Source organism: Rhipicephalus microplus, chromosome X (genome assembly GCF_043290135.1).
Source record: "Rhipicephalus microplus isolate Deutch F79 chromosome X, USDA_Rmic, whole genome shotgun sequence".
Classification (NCBI taxonomy): Eukaryota; Metazoa; Arthropoda; class Arachnida; order Ixodida; family Ixodidae; genus Rhipicephalus; species Rhipicephalus microplus.
Window position 1 is genome coordinate 74,687,462 of NC_134710.1, and position 14,973 is coordinate 74,702,434.

General features: G+C 47.4%; 1 protein-coding gene and 36 non-coding genes across 37 annotated transcripts in view; all 37 read left to right on the forward strand.

The window, feature by feature from the left end:
• Positions 1–14,973, forward strand: part of LOC119176671 (unextended protein) — a 418,752-nt gene that overhangs the window by 268,505 nt on the left and 135,274 nt on the right. The window lies entirely within an intron of this gene.
• Positions 251–323, forward strand: TRNAK-UUU (transfer RNA lysine (anticodon UUU)). Its single transcript has one exon. It is a non-coding gene; the product is annotated as a tRNA-Lys (tRNA).
• Positions 665–737, forward strand: TRNAK-UUU (transfer RNA lysine (anticodon UUU)). The gene has a single exon. It is a non-coding gene; the product is annotated as a tRNA-Lys (tRNA).
• TRNAI-AAU (transfer RNA isoleucine (anticodon AAU)) lies at positions 877–949 on the forward strand. Its single transcript has one exon. It is a non-coding gene; the product is annotated as a tRNA-Ile (tRNA).
• On the forward strand, positions 1,089–1,161 carry TRNAK-UUU (transfer RNA lysine (anticodon UUU)). The gene has a single exon. It is a non-coding gene; the product is annotated as a tRNA-Lys (tRNA).
• On the forward strand, positions 2,147–2,219 carry TRNAK-UUU (transfer RNA lysine (anticodon UUU)). The gene has a single exon. It is a non-coding gene; the product is annotated as a tRNA-Lys (tRNA).
• Positions 2,568–2,640, forward strand: TRNAI-AAU (transfer RNA isoleucine (anticodon AAU)). The gene has a single exon. It is a non-coding gene; the product is annotated as a tRNA-Ile (tRNA).
• Positions 2,780–2,852, forward strand: TRNAK-UUU (transfer RNA lysine (anticodon UUU)). The gene has a single exon. It is a non-coding gene; the product is annotated as a tRNA-Lys (tRNA).
• TRNAK-UUU (transfer RNA lysine (anticodon UUU)) lies at positions 2,992–3,064 on the forward strand. The gene has a single exon. It is a non-coding gene; the product is annotated as a tRNA-Lys (tRNA).
• TRNAK-UUU (transfer RNA lysine (anticodon UUU)) lies at positions 4,050–4,122 on the forward strand. The gene has a single exon. It is a non-coding gene; the product is annotated as a tRNA-Lys (tRNA).
• TRNAK-UUU (transfer RNA lysine (anticodon UUU)) lies at positions 4,262–4,334 on the forward strand. The gene has a single exon. It is a non-coding gene; the product is annotated as a tRNA-Lys (tRNA).
• TRNAI-AAU (transfer RNA isoleucine (anticodon AAU)) lies at positions 4,474–4,546 on the forward strand. The gene has a single exon. It is a non-coding gene; the product is annotated as a tRNA-Ile (tRNA).
• On the forward strand, positions 5,108–5,180 carry TRNAK-UUU (transfer RNA lysine (anticodon UUU)). Its single transcript has one exon. It is a non-coding gene; the product is annotated as a tRNA-Lys (tRNA).
• On the forward strand, positions 5,528–5,600 carry TRNAK-UUU (transfer RNA lysine (anticodon UUU)). Its single transcript has one exon. It is a non-coding gene; the product is annotated as a tRNA-Lys (tRNA).
• On the forward strand, positions 5,740–5,812 carry TRNAK-UUU (transfer RNA lysine (anticodon UUU)). Its single transcript has one exon. It is a non-coding gene; the product is annotated as a tRNA-Lys (tRNA).
• On the forward strand, positions 6,587–6,659 carry TRNAK-UUU (transfer RNA lysine (anticodon UUU)). The gene has a single exon. It is a non-coding gene; the product is annotated as a tRNA-Lys (tRNA).
• On the forward strand, positions 7,010–7,082 carry TRNAK-UUU (transfer RNA lysine (anticodon UUU)). Its single transcript has one exon. It is a non-coding gene; the product is annotated as a tRNA-Lys (tRNA).
• On the forward strand, positions 7,222–7,294 carry TRNAI-AAU (transfer RNA isoleucine (anticodon AAU)). The gene has a single exon. It is a non-coding gene; the product is annotated as a tRNA-Ile (tRNA).
• TRNAK-UUU (transfer RNA lysine (anticodon UUU)) lies at positions 7,434–7,506 on the forward strand. Its single transcript has one exon. It is a non-coding gene; the product is annotated as a tRNA-Lys (tRNA).
• TRNAI-AAU (transfer RNA isoleucine (anticodon AAU)) lies at positions 7,858–7,930 on the forward strand. Its single transcript has one exon. It is a non-coding gene; the product is annotated as a tRNA-Ile (tRNA).
• On the forward strand, positions 8,070–8,142 carry TRNAK-UUU (transfer RNA lysine (anticodon UUU)). The gene has a single exon. It is a non-coding gene; the product is annotated as a tRNA-Lys (tRNA).
• On the forward strand, positions 8,282–8,354 carry TRNAK-UUU (transfer RNA lysine (anticodon UUU)). Its single transcript has one exon. It is a non-coding gene; the product is annotated as a tRNA-Lys (tRNA).
• Positions 8,706–8,778, forward strand: TRNAK-UUU (transfer RNA lysine (anticodon UUU)). Its single transcript has one exon. It is a non-coding gene; the product is annotated as a tRNA-Lys (tRNA).
• Positions 8,918–8,990, forward strand: TRNAK-UUU (transfer RNA lysine (anticodon UUU)). Its single transcript has one exon. It is a non-coding gene; the product is annotated as a tRNA-Lys (tRNA).
• TRNAI-AAU (transfer RNA isoleucine (anticodon AAU)) lies at positions 9,130–9,202 on the forward strand. Its single transcript has one exon. It is a non-coding gene; the product is annotated as a tRNA-Ile (tRNA).
• TRNAK-UUU (transfer RNA lysine (anticodon UUU)) lies at positions 10,397–10,469 on the forward strand. The gene has a single exon. It is a non-coding gene; the product is annotated as a tRNA-Lys (tRNA).
• Positions 10,817–10,889, forward strand: TRNAK-UUU (transfer RNA lysine (anticodon UUU)). The gene has a single exon. It is a non-coding gene; the product is annotated as a tRNA-Lys (tRNA).
• On the forward strand, positions 11,030–11,102 carry TRNAK-UUU (transfer RNA lysine (anticodon UUU)). Its single transcript has one exon. It is a non-coding gene; the product is annotated as a tRNA-Lys (tRNA).
• TRNAK-UUU (transfer RNA lysine (anticodon UUU)) lies at positions 11,241–11,313 on the forward strand. Its single transcript has one exon. It is a non-coding gene; the product is annotated as a tRNA-Lys (tRNA).
• On the forward strand, positions 11,876–11,948 carry TRNAK-UUU (transfer RNA lysine (anticodon UUU)). Its single transcript has one exon. It is a non-coding gene; the product is annotated as a tRNA-Lys (tRNA).
• On the forward strand, positions 12,299–12,371 carry TRNAK-UUU (transfer RNA lysine (anticodon UUU)). The gene has a single exon. It is a non-coding gene; the product is annotated as a tRNA-Lys (tRNA).
• On the forward strand, positions 13,357–13,429 carry TRNAK-UUU (transfer RNA lysine (anticodon UUU)). The gene has a single exon. It is a non-coding gene; the product is annotated as a tRNA-Lys (tRNA).
• On the forward strand, positions 13,569–13,641 carry TRNAK-UUU (transfer RNA lysine (anticodon UUU)). The gene has a single exon. It is a non-coding gene; the product is annotated as a tRNA-Lys (tRNA).
• TRNAI-AAU (transfer RNA isoleucine (anticodon AAU)) lies at positions 13,993–14,065 on the forward strand. The gene has a single exon. It is a non-coding gene; the product is annotated as a tRNA-Ile (tRNA).
• Positions 14,205–14,277, forward strand: TRNAK-UUU (transfer RNA lysine (anticodon UUU)). Its single transcript has one exon. It is a non-coding gene; the product is annotated as a tRNA-Lys (tRNA).
• On the forward strand, positions 14,417–14,489 carry TRNAK-UUU (transfer RNA lysine (anticodon UUU)). The gene has a single exon. It is a non-coding gene; the product is annotated as a tRNA-Lys (tRNA).
• Positions 14,841–14,913, forward strand: TRNAK-UUU (transfer RNA lysine (anticodon UUU)). The gene has a single exon. It is a non-coding gene; the product is annotated as a tRNA-Lys (tRNA).

Sequence of the window (14,973 nt, forward strand, 5' to 3'; positions counted from 1 at the left end):
AATCCCGGCTGTGGCGGCTGCATTTCCGATGGAGGCGGAAATGTTGTAGGCCCGTGTGCTCAGATTTGGGTGCACGTTAAAGAACCCCAGGTGGTCTAAATTTCCGGAGCCCTCCACTACGGCGTCTCTCAAAATCATATAGTGGTTTTCGGACGTTAAACCCCACATATCAATCAATCTCCTTCGCTCTTTGACTTAAACTTTTTGACCATGAACGGACGGGGTGACGCAACATAAACGGGGGCCGTCTGCCCAGCTAGCTCAGTCCATAGAGCATGAGACTTTTAATCTCAAGGTCGTAGGTTCAAGCCCCACGTTGGGCACTACTTTTTTTACCGATCTGTTCTCATGTTACACGGATTGTTTTCCAATCTATCTACGCCTTCCTCTCCTTCGCTGTTTGACTTAATCTTTCTGACCATGAACGCACAAGATGACGCAAATTGAAACGGGTGCTGTCTGCCCGGCTAGCTCAGCCGGTAGAGCATGAGACTTTTGACCTTAGAGTCGTGGGTTGAAGCCCACGTTTGGCGCTCCACTTTTTTATTGATCTGTTCTACGGATTGCTCTCCGATCTTTCTTCGCCTTCCTCTCCTTCGCTCTTTGACTTAAACTTTCTGACCAGTAACGCATGGGGTGACGCAAACTGAAACAGGACCTGTCTGCCCGGCTAGCTCAGACGGTAGAGCATGAGACTTTTAATCTCAGAGTCGTTGGTTCAAGCCAAACGTTGGGCGCTGAATTTTTTTACTAATCTGTTGCCATGTTACAGGAATCGTTTTCTAATCTTTTTTCGCCTTCCTCTCCTTCACTTTTTGACTTAATCTTTCTGACCATGAACGCACGAGATGACGCAAACTGAAACGGGTACATTCCGCCCGGCTAGCTCAGTCGGTAGAGCATGAGACTAATATTCTTAGGGTCGTGGATTCGAGCCCCACATTGGGCGCTGCAATTTTTTACTGATCTGTGCCCATGTTACATGGATTGTTTTCCAAATCTCATCCGCCTTCCTCTCTTTCACTCTGTGACTCAAGCTTTCTGACCATGAACGCACGGGATTACGCAAACTGAAACGGGTACTGTCTGCCCGGCTAGCTCAGTAGGTAGAGCATGAGACTTTTAATCTCAGGGCCGTGGTTTCGAGCCCCACGTTGGGCGCTGAACTTTTTACTGATCTGTTGCCGTGTTACAGGAATTGTTTTCCAATATTTCTTCGCCTTCCTCTTCTTCGCTTTTTGACTTAATATTTCTGACCATGAACACACGGGGTGAAGCAAACTGAAACGGAGGCTGTCTGCCCGGCTAGCTCAGTTGGTAGAGCAGGAGGCTTTTATATCAGAGTCGTTGTTTCCAGCCTCTAGTTGGGCGCTGCATTTTTTACTCCTCTGTTCCCATGTTACAGGAATCGTTTTCCAATCTTTCTTTGCCTTCTTCTCCTTCGCTCTTTGACCTAATGTTTCTGATCATTAACACACGGGGTGAAGCAAACTGAAACGGTTGCTGTCTCCCCGGCTAGCTCAATCGGTAGAGCATGAGACTAATAATCTCAGGCCCGCGGGTTCGAGCGCCCAAGATGGGCGCTGCATTTTTTTACTGATCTGTTCCCATGTTACACGGAGTGTTTTCGAATCTTCCTTCGCCTTCCTCTCTTCCGCTCTTCGACTTGAGCTTTCTGACCATGAACGCACGGGATGACGCAAACTGAAACGGGTACTGTCCACCCGGCTAGCTCAGTCGCTAGAGCATGAGACTTTCAATCTCAGAATCGTTGGTTCCAGCCTCTAGTTGGGCGCTGCATTTTTTACTCATCTGTTCCCATGTTACAGGAGTCGTTTTCCAATCTTTCTTTGCCTTCTTCTCCTTCGCTCTTTGACTTAATCTTTCTGATCATTAACACACGGGGTGAAGCAAACTGAAACGGTTACTGTCTGCCCGGCTAGCTCAATCGGTAGAGCATGAGACTAATAATCTCAGGCCCGCGGGTTCGAGCGCCCAAGATGGGCGCTGCATTTTTTTACTGATCTGTTCCCATGTTACACGGAGTGTTTTCTAATCTTCCTTCGCCTTCCGCTCTTTCGCTCTTCGACTCTAGCTTTCTGACCATGAACGCACGGGGTGACGAAAACTGAAACGGGCTCTGTCTGCCCAGCTAGCTCAGTCGGTAGAGCATGAGACTTTTAATCTCAAGGTCGTGGGTTCGAGCCCCACGTTGGGCACTGTTTTTTTTACCGATCTGTTCTCATGTTACACGGATTCTTTTCCAATCTATCTACGCCTTCCTCTCCTTCGCTGTTTGACTTAATATTTCTTACCATGAACGCACGAGATGACGCAAACTGAAAAGGGTGCTGTCTTCCCGGCTAGCTCAGTCGGTAGAGCATGAGCCTTATTTTCAGGGTCGTGGGTTCGAGCCAAACGTTTGGTGCTGAATTTTTTTACTAATCTGTTGCCATGTTACAGGAATTGTTTTCTATTCTTTTTTCGCCTTCCTCTCCTTCACGTTTTGACTTAATCTTTCTGACCATGAACGCACGAGATGACGCAAACTGAAACAGGTACTGTCCGCCCGGCTAGCTCAGTCGGTAGAGCATGAGACTAATAATCTCAGGTTCGTGGGTTCGAGCCAAACGTTGGGCGCTGAATTTTTTTACTAATCTGTTGCCATGTTACAGGAATTGTTTTCTCATCTTTTTTCGCCTTCCTCTCTTTCGCTCTGTGACTTAAGCTTTCTGACCATGAACTCACGGGATTACGCAAACTGAAACGGGTACTGACTGCCCGGCTAGCTCAGTCGGTAGAGCATGAGACTTTTAATGTCAGGGTCGTGGGTTCGAGCCCCACGTTGGGCGATGTGTTTTTTTACTGATCTGTTCCCATGTTACACGGATTGTTTTTCAATCTTCTTTCGCCTTCCTCTCTTTTGCTCTGTGACTTAAGCTTTCTGACCATGAACGCACGGGATGACGCAAACTGAAACAGGGCCTGTCTGCCCGGCTAGCTCAGTCGGTAGAGCATGAGACTTTTAATCTCAGGGTCTTGGGTTCGAGCCCTACGTTGGGCGCTAAATTGTTTCACTGATTTGTTCCCACGTTACAGGAATTGTTTTCCACTCTTTCTTTGCCTTCCTCTCCTTCGCTCATTGATTTATTATTTCTGACCATGAACACACGGGGTGAAGCAAACTGAAACGATTGCTGTCTGCCCGGCTCGCTCAGTTGGTAGAGCATGAGACTTTTAATCTAAGAGTCGTTGGTTCAAGCCCGAATTGGGGCGCTGCATTTTTTTAATGATTTGTTCCTATGTTACACGGATTGTTTTCCAATCTTCCTTCGCCTTCCTCTCTTTCGCTCTGTGACTTAAGCTTTCTGACCATGAACACACGAGATGACGCAAACTGAAACGGGTACTGTCCGCCCGGCTAGCTAAGTCGGTGGAGCATGAGACTTTTGATCCCAGGGTCGTGGGTTCGAGCCCCGCCTTGAGCGCTGAATTTTTTTACTGATGGTTTCCCATGTTACAGCAATCGTTTTCCAATCTTTCTTTGCCTTCTTCTCCTTCGCTCTTTGACTTAATCTTTCTGACCATTAACACGCGGGGTAAAGCAAACTGAAACGGTTGCTGTCTGCACGGCTAGCTCAGTTGGTAGAGCATGAGACTTTTAATCTCAGGGTCGTTGGTTCCAGCCTCTAGTTGCGCGCTGCATTTTTTTACTCATCTGTTCCCATGTTACAGGAATCGTTTTCCAATCTTTCTTTGCCTTCTTCTCCTTCGCTCTTTGACTTAATCTTTCTGACCATTAACACACGGGATGTAGCAAACTGAAACGGTTGCTGTCTGCCCGGCTAGCTCAGTCAATAGAGCATGAGACTAATAATCTCAGGGCCGCGGGTTCGAGCCCTAAGATCGGCGCTGCCTTTTTACTGATCTGTTCCCATGTTACACGGAGTGTTTTCTAATCTTCCTTCGCCTCCCTCTCTTTCGCTCTTTGACTTAAGCTTTCTGACCATGAACGCACGGGGTGACGCAAACTGGAATGGGTGCTGTCTGCCCGGCTAGCTCAGTCGGTAGAGCATGAGACTTTTAATCTCAGAATCGTTGGTTCAAGCCCTAAGTTGGGCGCTGCATTTTTTCACTGATCTGTTCCCATGTTACAGGAATCGTTTTCCAATCTTTTTTTGCCTTCTTCTCCTTCGCTCTTTGACTTAATCTTTCTGACCATTAACACGCGGGGTGAAGCAAACTAAAACGGGTGCTGTCTGCCCGGCTAGCTCAGTCGGTAGAGCATGAGACTTTTAATCTCAGGGTCGTGGGTTCGAGCCAAACGTTGGGCGCTGAATTGTTTTACTAATCTGTTGCCTAGTTACAGCAATTGTTTTCTAATCTTTCTTCGCCTTCCTCTCCTTCACTCTTTGACTTATTCTCTCTGACCATGAACGCAAGAGATGACGCAAACTGAAACGGGTACTGTCCGCCTGGCCAGCTCAGTCGGTAGAGCATGAGACTAATTATCTCAGGGCCGCGGGTTCAAGCCCCACGTTGGGCGCTGCATTTTTTACTGATCTGTTGCCATGTTACAGGAATTGTTTTCCAATATTTCTTCGCCTTCCTCTTCTTCGCTCTTTGCCTTAATCTTTCTGACCATGAACGCACGAGATGACGCAAACTGAAACGGGTACTGTCCGCCCGGCTAGCTCAGTCGGTAGAGCAAGAGACTAATATTATCAGGGCCGCGGGTTTGAGCCCCAAGATGGGCACTGCATTTTTTACTGATCTGTTCCCATGTTACACGGATTGTTTTCTAATCTTACTTCGCCTTCCTCTCTTTCGCTCTGCGACTTAAGGATTCTGACCATGAACGCACGGGATGACGCAAACTGAAACGGGTACTATCCGCCCGGCTAGCTCAGTCGCTAGAGCATGAGACTTTTAATCTCAGAATCGTTGGTTCAAGCCCCAAGTTCGGCGCTGCATTTTTTTACTGATCTGTTCCCATGTTACACGGATTGTTTTCCAATCTTCCTTCGCCTTCCTCTCTTTCGCTCTGTGACTTAACCTTTCTGACCATGAACGCACGGGAAGACGCAATTTGAAACGCGTGCTGTCCGCCCGGCTAGCTCAGTCTGTAGAGCATGAGACTTTTAATTTCAGGGTCGTGGGTTCGAGCCCCACGTTGGGCGCTGCATTTTTATTGATCTGTTCCCATATTACACGGATTGTTTTCCCATCTTTCTTCGCCTCCCTCTCCTTCGCTCTTTCACTTAAACTTTTTGACCATGAACGGACGGGGTGACGCAACATAAACGGGGGCCGTCTGCCCAGCTAGCTCAGTCCATAGAGCATGAGGCTTTTAATCTCAAGGTCGTAAATTCAAGCCCTAAGTTGGCGCTGCATTTTTTTACTGATCTGTTCCCATGTTACACGGATTGTTTTCCAATCTTCCTTCGCCTTCCTCTCTTTCGCTCTGTGACTTAAGCTTTCTGATCATGAACGCTCGGGATGACGCAAACTGAAACGCGTACTGTCCGCCCGGCTAGCTCAGTCGGTAGAGCATGAGTCTTTTAATCTCAGGGTCATGGGGTCGAGCCCCACGTTGGGCGCTGAATTTTTTTACTGATCGTTTCTCATGTTACAGGAATTGTTTTCCCATCTTTTTTTGCCTTCTTCTCCTTGGCTCTTTGACTTACTCTTTCTGACCATTAACACAAGGGGTGAAGCAAACTGAAACGTGTACTCTCCACCCGGCTAGCTCAGTCGGTAGAGCATGAGACTTTTAATCTCAGGGTCGTGGGTTCGAGCCCCACGTTGGGCGCTGCATTTTTTATTGATCTGTTCCCATGTTAGACGGATTGTTTTCTAATCTTTCTTCGCCTCCCTCTCCTTCGCTCTTTGAATTAAGCTTTCTGACCATGATCGCACGGGGTGACGCAAACTGAAACGGGTGCTGTCTGCCCGGCTAGCTCAGTCGGTAGAGCATGAGACTTTTAATCTCAGGGTCATGGGTTCGAACCAAACGTTCGGTGCTGAATTTTTTTACTAATCTGTTGCCATGTTACAGGAATTGTTTTCTAATCTTTTTTCGCCTTCCTCTCCTTCACTTTTTGACTTAATCTTTCTGACCATGAACGCACGAGATGACGCAAACTGAAACAGGTACTGTCTGCCCGGCTAGCTCAGTCGGTAGAGCATGAGACTTTTAATCTCAGGGTCATGGGTTCGAGCCAAACGTTCGGTGCTGAATTTTTTTACTAATCTGTTGCCATGTTACAGGAATTGTTTTCTAATCTTTTTTCGCCTTCCTCTCCTTCACTTTTTGACTTAATCTTTCTGACCATGAACGCACGGGATTACGCAAACTGAAACGGGTACTGACTGCCCGGCTAGCTCAGTCGGTAGAGGATGAGGCTTTTAATCTCGGAGTCGTAGATTGAAGCCCTATTTTGGGCGCTGCATTTTTCTACTGATCAGTTCCTATGTTACACGGATTGTTTTCCAATCTTTCTTCGCCTTCTTCTCCTTCGCTCTTTGACTTGAGCTTTCTCACCATGAACGCATGGGGTGACGCAAACTGAAACAGGGCCTGTCTGCCCGGCTAGCTCAGTCGGTAGAGCATGAGACTTTTAATCTCAGGGTCTTGGGTTCGAGCCCCACGTTGGGCGCTAAATTGTTTCACTGATTTGTTCCCATGTTACAGGAATCGTTTTCCAATCTTTCTTTGCCTTCTTCTTCTTCGCTCTTTGACTTAATCTTTCTGACCATTAACACACGGGATGTAGCAAACTGAAACGGTTTCTGTCTGCCCGGCTGGCTCAGTCAATAGAGCATGAGACTAATAATCTCAGGGCCGCGGGTTCGAGCCCCAAGATCGGCGCTGCATTTTTTACTGATCTGTTCCCATGTTACACGGAGTGTTTTCTAATCTTCCTTCGCCTCCCTCTCTTTCGCTCTTTGACTTAAGCTTTCTGACCATGAATGCACGGGGTGACACAAACTGAAACGGGTGCTGTCTGCCCAGCTAGCTCAGTCGGTAGAGCATGAGACTTTTAATCTCAGGGTCGTGGGTTCGAGCCAAACGTTGGGCGCTGAATTTTTTTACTAATCTGTTGCCTAGTTACAGCAATTGTTTTCTAATCTTTCTTCGCCTCCCTCTCCTTCGCTCTTTGACTTAATCTTTCTGACCATGAACGCACGAGATGACGCAAACTGAAACAAGTACTGTCTGCCCGGCTAGCTCAGTCGGTAGAGCATGAGACTAATAATCTCAGGTTCATGGGTTCGAGCCAAACGTTGGGCGCTGAATTTTTTTACTAATCTGTTGCCATGTTAAAGGAATTGTTTTCTAATCTTTTTTCGCCTTCCTCTCTTTCGCTCTGTGACTTAAGCTTTCTGACCATGAACTCACGAGATTACGCAAACTGAAACGGGTACTGACTGCCCGGCTAGCTCAGTCGGTAGAGCATGAGACTTTTAATCTCAGGGTCGTGGGTTCAAGCCCCACGTTGGGCGCTGTGTTTTTTTACTGATCTGTGCCCATGTTACACGGATTGTTTTCCAATCTTTCTTCGCCTCCCTCTCTTTCGCTCTTTGACTTAAGCTTTCTGACCATGAACCCACGCGGTGACGCAAACTGGAATGGGTGCTGTCTGCCCGGCTAGCTCAGTCGGTAGAGCATGAGACGTTTAATCTCAGGGTCATGGCTGCGAGCCAAACGTTCGGTGCTGAATTTTTTTACTAATCTGTTGCCATGTTACAGGAATTGTTTTCTAATCTTTTTTCGCCTTCCTCTCCTTCACTTTTTGACTTAATCTTTCTGACCACGAACGCACGAGTTGACGCAAACTGAAACAGGTACTGTCTGCCCAGCTAGCTCAGTCGGTAGAGCGTGAGACTAATAATCTCAGGTTCGTGGGTTCGAGCCAAACGTTGGGCGCTGAATTTTTTTACTAATCTATTGCCATGTTACAGGAATTGTTTTCTAATCTTTTTTCGCCTTCCTCTCTTTCGCTCTGTGACTTAAGCTTTCTGACCATGTACTCACGGGATTACGCAAACTGAAACGGGAACGGACTGCCCGGCTAGCTCAGTCGGTAGAGCATGAGAATTTTAATCTCAGGGTCGTGGGTTCGAGCCCAACGTTGGGCGCTGTGTTTCTTTAATGATCTGTTCCCATGTTACACGGATTGTTTTCCAATCTTTGTTCGCCTCCCTCTCTTTCGCTCTTTGACTTAAGCTTTCTGACCATGAACGCACGGGGTGACGCAAACTGGAATGGGTGCTGTCTGCCCGGCTAGCTCAGTCGGTAGAGCATGAGACTTTTAATCTCAGAATCGTTGGTTCAAGCCCTAAGTTGGGCGCTGCATTTTTTTACTGATCTGTTCTCATGTTACACAGATTGTTTTCAAATCTTCCTTCGCCTTCCTCTCTTTTGCTCTGTGACTTAAGCTTTCTCACCATGAATGCACGGGATGATGCAAACTGAAACGCGTACTGTCCACCCGGCTAGCTCAGTCGGTAGAGCATGAGACTTTTAATCCCAGGGTCGTGGGTTCGAGCCCCACCTTGATTGCTGAATTTTTTTACTGATCGTTTCCCATGTTACAGGAATCGTTTTCCAATCTTTCTTTGCCTTCTTCTCTTTCGCTCTTTGACTTAATCTTTCTGACCATTAACACGCGGGGTAAAGCAAACTGAAACGGTTGCTGTTTGCCCGGCTAGCTCAGTTGGTAGAGCATGAGACTTTTAATCTCAGGGTCGTGGGTTAGAGCCCCACGTTGGGCGCTGTGTTTTTTTACTGATCTGTTCCCCTGTTAGACGGATTGTTTTCCAATCTTTCTTCGCCTCTCTCTCCTTCGCTCTTTGACTTAAGCTTTCTGACCATGAACGCACGGGGTGACGCAAACTAAAACGGGTGCTGTCTGCCCGGCTAGCTCAGTCGGTAGAGCGTGAGACTTTTAATCTCAGGGTCGTGGGTTCGAGCCAAACGTTGGGCGCTGAATTGTTTTACTAATCTGTTGCCTAGTTACAGCAATTGTTTTCTAATCTTTCTTCGCCTTCCTCTCCTTCACTCTTTGACTTATTCTCTCTGACCATGAACGCAAGAGATGACGCAATCTGAAACGGGTACTGTCCGCCTGGCCAGCTCAGTCGGTAGAGCATGAGACTAATTATCTCAGGGCCGCGGGTTCAAGCCCCACGTTGGGCGCTGCATTTTTTACTGATCTGTTGCCATGTTACAGGAATTGTTTTCCAATATTTCTTCGCCTTCCTCTCCTTCGCTCTTTGACTTAATCTTTCTGACCATAAACGCACGAGATGACGCAAACTGAAACGGGTAATGTCCGCCCGGCTAGCTCAGTCGGTAGAGCAAGAGACTAATATTATTAGGGCCGCGGGTTTGAGCCCCAAGATGGGCACTGCATTTTTTACTGATCTGTTCCCACGTTACACGGATTGTTTTCTAATCTTTCTTCGCCTTCCTCTCTTTCGCTCTGCGACTTAATCTTTCTGACCATGAACGCACGAGATGACGCAAACTGAAACAGGTACTGTCCGCCCTGCTAGCTCAGTCGGTAGAGCAAGAGACTAATATTATCAGGGCCGCGGGTTTGAGCCCCAAGATGGGCACTGCATTTTTTACTGATCTGTTTCCATGTTACACGGATTGTTTTCTAATCTTCCTTCGCCTTCCTCTCTTTCGCTCTGCGACTTAAGCTTTCTGACCATGAACGCACGGGATGACGCAAACTGAAACGGGTACTATCCGCCCGGCTAGCTCAGTCACTGGAGCATGAGACTTTTAATCTCAGAATCGTTGGTTCAAGCCCCAAGGTCGGCGCTGCATTTTTTTACTGATCTGTTCCCATGTTACACGGATTGTTTTGCGATCTTCCTTCGCCTCCTCTCTTTTGCTCTGTGACTTAACCTTTCTGACCATGAACGCACGGGATGATGCAAACTGAAACGCGTACTGTCCGCCCGGCTAGCTCAGTCGGCAGAGCAAGAGACTAATATTATCAGGGCCGCGGGTTTGAGCCCCAAGATGGGCACTGCATTTTTTACTGATCTGTTCCCATGTTACACGGATTGTTTTCTAATCTTCCTTCGCCTTCCTCTCTTTCGCTCTGCGCCTTAAGGATTCTGACCATGAACGCACGGGATGACGCAAACTGAAACGGGTACTATCCGCCCGGCTAGCTCAGTCGCTAGAGCATGAGACTTTTAATCTCAGAATCGTTGGCTCAAGCCCCAAGTTCGGCGCTGCATTTTTTTACTGATCTGTTCCCATGATACACGGATTGTTTTCCAATCTTCCTTCGCCTTCCTCTCTTTCGCTCTGTGACTTAACCTTTCTGACCATGAACGCACGGAATGACGCAAACTGAAACGCGTGCTGTCCGCCCCGCTAGCTCAGTCGGTAGAGCATGAGACTTTTAATTTCAGGGTCGTGGGTTCGAGCCCCACGTTGGGCGCTGCATTTTTATTGATCTGTTCCCATATTACACGGATTGTTTTCCAATCTTTCTTCGCCTCCCTCTCCTTCGCTCTTTCACTTAAACTTTTTGACCATGAACGGACGGGGTGACGCAACATAAACGGGGGCCGTCTGCCCAGCTAGCTCAGTCCTTAGAGCATGAGGCTTTTAATCTCAAGGTCGTAAATTCAAGCCCTAAGTTGGCGCTGCATTTTTTTACTGATCTGTTCCCATGTTACACTGATTGTTTTCCAATCTTCCTTCGCCTTCCTCTCTTTCGCTCTGTGACTTAAGCTTTCTGACCATGAACGCTCGGGATGACGCAAACTGAAACGCGTACTGTCCGCCCGGCTAGCTCAGTCGGTAGAGCATGAGACTTTTAATCTCAGGGTCGTGGGTTCGAGCCCCACGTTGGGCGCTGAATTTTTTTACTGATCGTTTCCCACGTTACAGGAATTGTTTTCCCATCTTTTTTTGGCCTTCTTCTCCTTCGCTCTTTGACTTACTCTTTCTGACTGTTAACACACGGGGTGAAGCAAACTCAAACGTGTACTCTCCGCCCGGCTAGCTCAGTCGGTAGAGCATGAGACTTTTAATCTCAGGGTCGTGGGTTCGAGCCCCACGTTGGGCGCTGCATTTTTTATTGATCTGTTCCCATGTTAGACGGATTGTTTTCTAATCTTTCTTCGCCTCCCTCTCCTTCGCTCTTTGAATTAAGCTTTCTTACCATGATCGCACGGGGTGACGCAAACTGAAACGGGTGCTGTCTGCCCGGCTAGCTCAGTCGGTAGAGCATGAGACTTTTAATCTCAGGGTCATGGGTTCGAGTCACACGTTCGGTGCTGAATTTTTTTACTAATCTGTTGCCATGTTACAGGAATTGTTTTCTAATCTTTTTTCGCCTTCCTCTCCTTCACTTTTTGACTTAATCTTTCTGACCATGAACGCACGAGATCACGCAAACTGAAACAGGTACTGTCTGCCCGGCTAGCTCAGTCGGTAGAGCATGAGAATTTTAATCTCAGGGTCATGGGTTCGAGCCAAACGTTCGGTGCTGAATTTTTTTACTAATCTGTTGCCATGTTACAGGAATTGTTTTCTAATCTTTTTTCGCCTTCCTCTCCTTCACTTTTTGACTTAATCTTTCTGACCATGAACGCACGGGATTACGCAAACTGAAACAGGTACTGTCTGCCGGCTAGCTCAGTCGGTAGAGCATGAGAATTTTAATCTCAGGGTCATGGGTTCGAGCCAAACGTTCGGTGCTGAATTTTTTTACTAATCTGTTGCCATGTTACAGGAATTGTTTTCTAATCTTTTTTCGCCTTCCTCTCCTTCACTTTTTGACTTAATCTTTCTGACCATGAACGCACGGGATTACGCAAACTGAAACGGGTACTGACTGCCCGGCTAACTCAGTCGGTAGAGCATGAGACTTTTAATGTCAGGGTCATGGGTTCGAGCCCCACGTTGGGCGCTGTGTTTTTTACGGATCTGTTCCCATGTTACACGGATTGTTTTCCAATCTTTCTTCGCCTCGCTCTCTTTCGCTCTTTGACTAAAGCTTTCTGACCATGAACGCACGGGGTGACGCAAACTGGAACGGGTGCTGTCTGCCCGGCTAGCTATGTCGGTAGAGCATGAGACTTTTAATCTCGGAGTCGTGGATTGAAGCCCTATTTTGGGCGCTGCATTTTTTTACTGATCTGTTCCTATGTTACACGGATTGTTTTCCAATCTTTCTTCGCCTTCTTCTCCTTCGCTCTTTGACTAAAGCTTTCTGACCATGAACGCATGGGGTGACGCAAACTGAAACAGGGCCTGTCTGCCCGGCTAGCTCAGTCGGTAGAGCATGAGACTTTTAATCTCAGGGTCTTGGGTTCGAGCCCCACGTTGGGCGCTAAATTGTTTCACTGATTTGTTCCCACGTTACAGGAATTCTTTTCCACTCTTTCTTTGCCTTCCTCTCCTTCGCTCATTGATTTATTATTTCTGACCATGAACACACGGGGTGAAGCAAACTGAAACGATTGCTGTCTGCCCGGCTCGCTCAGTTGGTAGAGCATGAGACTTTTAATCTAAGAGTCGTTGGTTCAAGCCGAATTGGGGCGCTGCATTTTTTTAATGATTTGTTCCTATGTTACACGGATTGTTTTCCAATCTTCCTTCGCCTTCCTCTCTTTCGCTCTGTGACTTAAGCTTTCTGACCATGAACACACGAGATGACGCAAACTGAAACGGGTACTGTCCGCCCGGCTAGCTAAGTCGGTGGAGCATGAGACTTTTGATCCCAGGGTCGTGAGTTTGAGCCCCGCCTTGAGCGCTGAATTTTTTTACTGATGGTTTCGCATGTTACAGCAATCGTTTTCCAATCTTTCTTTGCCTTCTTCTCCTTCGCTCTTTGACTTAATCTTTCTGACCATTAACACGCGGGGTAAAGCAAACTGAAACGGTTGCTGTCTGCACGGCTAGCTCAGTTGGTAGAGCATGAGACTTTTAATCTCAGGGTCGTTGGTTCCAGCCTCTAGTTGCGCGCTGCATTTTTTTACTCATCTGTTCCCATGTTACAGGAATCGTTTTCCAATCTTTCTTTGCCTTCTTCTCCTTCGCTCTTTGACTTAATCTTTCTGACCATTAACACACGGGATGTAGACAACTGAAACGGTTGCTGTCTGCCCGGCTAGCTCAGTCAATAGAGCATGAGACTAATAATCTCAGGGCCGCGGGTTCGAGCCCCAAGATCGGCGCTGCCTTTTTTACTGATCTGTTCCCATATTACACGGAGTGTTTTCTAATCTTCCTTCGCCTCCCTCTCTTTCGCTCTTTGACTTAAGCTTTCTGACCATAAACGCACGGGGTGACACAAACTGAAACGGGTGCTGTCTGCCCGGCTAGCTCAGTCGGTAGAGCATGAGACTTTTAATCTCAGGGTCGTGGGTTCGAGCCAAACGTTGGGCGCTGAATTTTTTTACAATTCTGTTGCCTAGTTACAGCAATTGTTTTCTAATCTTTTTTCGCCTTCCTCTCTTTCGCTCTGTGACTTAAGCTTTCTGACCATGAACTCACGGGATTACGCAAACTGAAACGGGTACTGACTGCCCGGCTAGCTCAGTCGGTAGAGCTTGAGACTTTTAATCTCAGGGTCGTGGGTTCGAGCCCCACGTTGGGCGCTGTGTTTTTTTACTGATCTGTTCCCATGTTACACGGATTGTTTTCCAATCTTTCTTCGCCTCCCTCTCTTTCGCTCTTTGACTTAAGCTTTCTGACCATGAACGCACGGGGTGACGCAAACTGGAATGGGTGCTGTCTGCCCGGCTAGCTCAGTCGGTAGAGTATGAGACTTTTAATCTCAGGGTCATGGGTTCGAGCCAAACGTTCGGTGCTGAATTTTTTTACTAATCTGTTGCCATGTTACAGGAATTGTTTTCTAATCTTTTTTCGCCTTCCTCTCCTTCACTTTTTGACTTAATCTTTCTGACCACGAACGCACGAGTTGACGCAAACTGAAACAGGTACTGTCTGCCCAGCTAGCTCAGTCGGTAGAGCATGAGACTAATAATCTCAGGTTCGTGGGTTCGAGCCAAACGTTGGGCGCTGAATTTTTTTACTAATCTGTTGCCATGTTACAGGAATTGTTTTCTAATCTTTTTTCGCCTTCCTCTCTTTCGCTCTGTGACTTAAGCTTTCTGACCATGTACTCACGGGATTACGCAAACTGAAACGGGAACGGACTGCCCGGCTAGCTCAGTCGGTAGAGCATGAGAATTTTAATCTCAGGGTCGTGGGTTCGAGCCCCACGTTGGGCGCTGTGTTTCTTTACTGATCTGTTCCCATGTTACACGGATTATTTTCCAATCTTTGTTCGCCTCCCTCTCTTTCGCTCTTTGACTTAAGCTTTCTGACCATGAACGCACGGGGTGACGCAAACTGGAATGGGTGCTGTCTGCCCGGCTAGCTCAGTCGGTAGAGCATGAGACTTTTAATCTCAGAATCGTTGGTTCAAGCCCTAAGTTGGGCGCTGCATTTTTTTACTGATCTGTTCTCATGTTACACGGATTGTTTTCAAATCTTCCTTCGCCTTCCTCTCTTTTGCTCTGTGACTTAAGCTTTCTCACCATGAATGCACGGGATGATGCAAACTGAAACGCGTACTGTCCACCCGGCTAGCTCAGTCGGTAGAGCATGAGACTTTTAATCCCAGGGTCGTGGGTTCGAGCCCCACCTTGATTGCTGAATTTTTTTACTGATCGTTTCCCATGTTACAGGAATCGTTTTCCAATCTTTCTTCGCCTCTCTCTCCTTCGCTCTTTGACTTAAGCTTTCTGACCATGAACGCACGGGGTGACGCAAACTAAAACGGGTGCTGTCTGCCCGGCTAGCTCAGTCGGTAGAGCGTGAGACTTTTAATCTCAGGGTCGTGGGTTCGAGCCAAACGTTGGGCGCTGAATTGTTTTACTAATCTGTTGCCTAGTTACAGCAATTGTTTTCTAATCTTTCTTCGC